We start from the raw sequence: 5,305 nt of genomic DNA, 5'->3' as shown, positions 1-5,305 counted from the left end.
ACTGATTAAGCAAAAGGTGAAAAGTGCATCACGAGGAAGAACTACGGCCTTCCTCCCAAAGACCACTGCCCATATCCCGAAGACCCTGGCCCACAATTCTTGGAAGGCTTTGCGCAAGCGCAAGGACTGATAAGCTAATCAGCATACAAAATGAGAGTAGGCGGGGTTAGGTAATGAATATGTATAGGCGTTAATAGAATATTCATTGTTTCGCTGTATAAATATGAGATAGTTTGTCACTTCGAACATGCACAATTGACGGAAAGATCCCCCGTGCATCCAGCACTGCAATAAAGAATATACCACTTAAAGAAATTTCGGTTTTGATCTTTAAATCAACCATGTGATTGGGTTCGGGTGCTGGGCGGGGCCAAAAGGTAAATGAGCCCCAGGCATGCCATCAGAGAACTCCTTCTGCCTGGGCTGCTCTTTGGGGTAAGTGCTTTGTTTTTCCTTCAGTCAGTTGCAGGGTTCTTTAGGCAGGCTGGAGTTTATGGATTTCTGGATTTTAAGTGCTTGGAATTCACTTAATGGAGGGATATTTAGTAGAGGCTGCTGGCTCACTGTTTTTTGGGATGGTGACATACAATCCTGTTTTTGAGCTACACTTGAATCTCTAGGTGTATAAAACCACTTGTGTAACTCTCCAAAGGACTAAAACCAGCTTGATTACGTGCTACATGGCTTGACAGCATAGATGCAGCATTACCAAGTGACTGAGCAGGGTTGTATCAGTCAACTCTTTCATCTGCAAAGGGTAAGTCTGTGATTACCCCTGCCGGGGCTGCTGTGTATGCATGTCTTTTTGGCATTTGTGGAACTCAGTTGTGTTTTTTTTGTGTGTGTGTGTATGTTCTAATTTTTTTTTTTTTTTGAGGGGCGAATAGTGTGTGTGCTGAGCGTGGTTGGCAGGAGGAGGTGGGGAGCTGCTCAGGACTGGTAGGTTTTGTTTCTGGGAGTGTGCGGCATCCTTCCTGTGCGATGCGACTGATTGTTGGGCAGGAACGTTTCAGCTTCTGTGTCTTGAGCAATGTAGCTTGTGTAGTGTGTGTTGTGTGGCCTGGGCAGAGTTTGCTGTGGTGCTGTGAGCAAAGAATCTCAGTTAGAGCTGGTGAGCAGCTGAAGTACCGGAGCTGGGAAGAGAGAGGTATTGCAGCAGGTACGCTGTGGCTGTGAGGTGCCTCAGAATGTTCTTTGCTCTTGTCTTTGCAGGTGCTTTGTGCAGTCGTGGACAGGGAAGGGAAATCCTCGTGTCACAGAGCACTGAGGGAAGGTGAGTGTTGTCAGCCTGGTCATCCCTTATCCGAAGCGAAGGGAAGACGCTCAGGTGTTTCCCTCGGAGGGTCCGAGGTGAGGCTGTTTGGGACAGAGGAGCAGTGTGGCAGGTGGGTGCTTGCAAGCACAGTGGTCATTTTGTCGTTTTGTGTTCCCTAGTAGTGTGGGTGATGCTGGCTGCTCCTTTCAAGCTTGGACCTAATTTGCAGGTACAGAGGCAAGTGGAGTGCTGTTTTGAAAGGATAAAACTAAAGATGTGGTCGCTTATGTTGTTAAGGGATGGGTGCTACTGCTGGCAGCTGAATGTTTATCTTCTGCCTGTGTTTTCCTTTGTTCAGGCTGAAATGCACTGCGCAGTGCAAGACATCTTGACCCAGGCTGCCTCTGGAGTGACTCTGGTGCGTGATGAGCAGAGGTAGCTGTTATTTTTGGGGGTGTGGTTGTCACTGCAGTTATTTTCCTACATCCAATAGAGTAAAATTCCAGTTTGCCTTTTAGAGGTGCTATAAGTGGGTAAAGAGAACAGATGGAAGCATCTGCCACGTGGGGCAGGCGAGCGGCTGAGGTACAGGAGGGGATGAGAGTACGTGATTTTTTCCTGTAGGTGGAATGGAATTGATTTTGTTGGTGCATAATCTGTTCTGCTCCTAGATATTTCTTTCAATGTAAAGAAAAGTTTGAGCTAATTCCAGTTAAGAAAGTTCCAGTTACTTGCTGGGCCGCATTGTCCTTTAATATTCAAAGCTGCAGCAAAAGAATGGGGATTGTTGCTTCTAGAAACGCCCCAGGTCTCTTGTCTGCACTCTGCATGCTGTCGAGCTAAAGCAGATTTTTAATAAAAACAAAAAGAAACACACTAAAAACAACAACAACAAACAAACACCATTGGGTGATGTGTTGTGAATGCAATGATCATTTAATCCCTTTGTTTTCCCAGGTGGTGTGGATGATACTGGCTGCACTGTTGGAGCTTGGACTCAGAGAGGAACAGGTGAGCACAATCGTATGTTGCATCAGTAGTAGTCAGCATTGTGGAGAAGGTGGGCATCGGGGCTGGCATGCTAGTGAATGCTGGTACTCTGTTTTTGCAGCTGATGATGAGCCTGGCAATTGACTAAGATGACAATCAGTGCCTGTGCATTTCTTGAGGCGGAGGGAATTGACCATCCAGCAGTCTGAGAGCTAAATTGGGGGGCACCTGGTATTTGCGTATCTGGGGTGGCTAATGGGAGGTGGGAGCCAGAGCAGCATGGAGCTCAAACCAAATACCATGCACAAGACCTGAAAGAGATCTGCACTTCAAGCAGCAACTGCAAGACAAGAAGTGCTCGGATCAGCCCTACCATGACAAAACAAGCATTTAGGGCCTTTGGTGTGGCTACAAGTTGCACATCTTGTCTGTCCAGGAGAAGAGGGCAATGAGCATATCAAGACCTGAGGAGCACGTAACATATGATGATCATATCAGGAAACATTTGATACCAAAAAAAATTACACGCACAGAAGAAGTGATCCCTTTAAGCTCCCACTGCAAGACAAGAGGTACTCAGCTCCCAGTTCAACATCAGCAATATTCCAAGGAGGTCAAGTGTTCAATACCCTCAGGATGGCTTCCCCAGGGCCTGCTGAGCACCAAGAGCAACAGCACAGCACCGACAACACAGAACACAGATGACAAGCTGGGACTGCCCTGCCTGGCATGGGTTCACACTGTACGTGACGCAACTCCCCACACATCATCTCTCTGCCTGACCTGATCAATCCTGAAAGGCCCCATCCTCTGCAATGACTTAAAAGCACAGACCCACACCCTATGGGTGCATTCACAACCCCAACTCAAACATAGCACTTGCCCCCCAACTTAGCTTGGCAATGCTGGGAGGCACGTTCCATCCTCACCAAGGAACACAAAGGCTAGCTAGGACATTGCTTCATGCACAAGGCTCCTCTTCACCTGCAGAAATAAAGTGCCATCAGGCACCAGCACACCAGCCAAATTTCTTCCAGTGAAACAACCTCCTCAGAAACAAAACAGTAGTCAACTGACCTGCTCTACTACTGAAATCAGATAGACACCCTCCAGACAACTCCCCACCTCCCCCTGCCAACCACTCCCCAACACACAGGATTCCCACCTCAACTTCATTTTCAGGGCTCAGAATCCACCATCAACGTGGACCACAGAGGCCAGCTAGGATGTTCCCAGTACCTTCTTCATCCCTGCAAAAGAGGAGTCACCCAGAGGTGCACCAAGAGACTACTACACAAAAAATACCCGTTTTCCAACTTTCCACCACTCACCTTCCCAATCCAGGCTTATCACTGCCATTCAGTGTGCCAAGCCAAGGTCACGGGGCTTACACCAGGGAGAAAGAACAGACAAACGTGACAATCCACAAAACAGTCTATACCCACTCCTCTTCTTTCCTCCCCTACTGCAACAGCCAAGAAGCCCCAGAGCCACATGCCCCAACCCAGTACCACTGCTTCGCTCACCTAACATCTCAAGGAGATGCATCGCACTCCCAGCTCCTCTTGCGCTCTGAGCAGCTCCAGCATTTCAGGAATTGGAACTGCTGGCATCTGGCGTGCCTCAGAAACGTGGCAGGAGACGTACTCTGCTGTCGCAAGGCGCTTGCAAAGCCGGCCCAACAAGTGAAGCAGACTAACACAGTCCACCGAACAACTCAGGGTCCCCTTTGCTGGCCACTCACCCTCAAGCTTCCTTCAACTTTCTGTGTTTGTGCCCTGGGCTACAAGAAACAAAGAGACAAGGTCACATCCACAATGGACACGCAAACAGTACAGCTCCTTGCAGAGGACTCAAATACAGAGACCAGAGCCAGATAAATAAAAAAAACACCCTGAATTCCACAAATGCCAAAAGGCCAGGAATGCACAGCAGCCCCAACAGAGGTAGTCACAGACTTATCTTTTACAGACAAAAAAGGTGACCTTGCTCAGTCTCTTGGTCATACTGCACCTACAAATCAAGCCTCTTGTAGCATGTAATCAAGCTGGTTTTAGCCCTCTGGAGAGTACAACAAGTGGGTTGATTCATCTAGAGATTAAAAAACAGCTCAAAAACAAGAGCGTACCCCACCATCCCAAAAAACAGTGAGCCAGCAGCCTCTACTAAATATCCCTGTATTAAGTGAGTTCCAAGCACTTAAAATCCAGAAATCCATAGATTCCAGCCTGCCTAGAGAACCCTGCAACTGACTGAAGGAAAAACAAAGCACTTACCCCAAAGAGCAGCCCAGGCAGAAGGAGTTCTCTGATGGCATGCCTGGGGCTCATATACCTTTTGGCCCTGCCCAGCACCCAAACCCAATCACCTGGAAAAGGGGAGGGAAAAAGCACAAGGAAGTAGGCAGAGAGCAGGAGCAGCAGTGGCTGGTTTTCATTTCTTTGTTTGTTTTTTTTTTTTTTTTAAATCTGCTTTACCTGAGCAACATGCACATAGCAGACAAGAGACCTGGGGTGTTTCTAGAAGCAACAATCCCCATGCTTTTGCTGCAGCTTTGAATATTGAAAGGACAACATGACCAGGCAAGTGAACTGGAACTTTTTCAAACAGAATTAGTTCAAACAGGTTCATCATCACTTGCAAAAACAGAGAACCAGCATTCACTAGCATGCCAGCCCTGACACCCACCTCCTCCGCAACGCTGACTACTACTGATGACAGGCGCCGCGCCGAAATGTGCCTGGGCGGTGCCACGCCGAAATGTGCCCGAACAGACTTATTCTTTAGAGTTGAAGAAGGTGAGCCTGCTCACTCTCTGGGCAGTACTGCACTTATGCGGTCAAGGAAACCTACCCCACCGTTTCCCAAAAACAAGGTACCTAGCAAACCCTCATAAACATACCTCTAATATGTGAATTCCAAGCAGTTAAAGCCTAGAAGGCTGCAAGGTCTAAAGACTCGACAGACAGCAAACCCACAGGCAAAAGATCCAGAAATATAACAAACTGTCCCTAAACCTGAAACAGACTACTCCTTACATGCCCAGTGCTGCCATTTTCA

The 5,305-nt window shown here is 47.8% G+C and overlaps 1 long non-coding RNA gene across 1 annotated transcript; it reads right to left on the bottom strand.

Moving 5' to 3' along the window:
- Positions 1-1,868: 1,868 nt before the first annotated feature.
- On the bottom strand, positions 1,869-3,996 carry LOC309885914. The gene is made up of 4 exons (XR_014318867.1): positions 3,772-3,996; positions 3,577-3,631; positions 3,411-3,495; positions 1,869-3,229 (listed from the first exon to the last, which is right to left on the bottom strand). It is a non-coding gene; the product is annotated as an uncharacterized lncRNA (long non-coding RNA).
- Between the last annotated feature and the right edge of the window lie 1,309 nt (positions 3,997-5,305).

This window comes from Aythya marila, assembly GCF_965140915.1.
Source record: "Aythya marila genome assembly, chromosome: 20".
NCBI classification, from domain to species: Eukaryota; Metazoa; Chordata; class Aves; order Anseriformes; family Anatidae; genus Aythya; species Aythya marila.
Note: the sequence above shows the minus strand (reverse complement) of the source record. Positions and strands in the feature narration are given on the sequence as shown.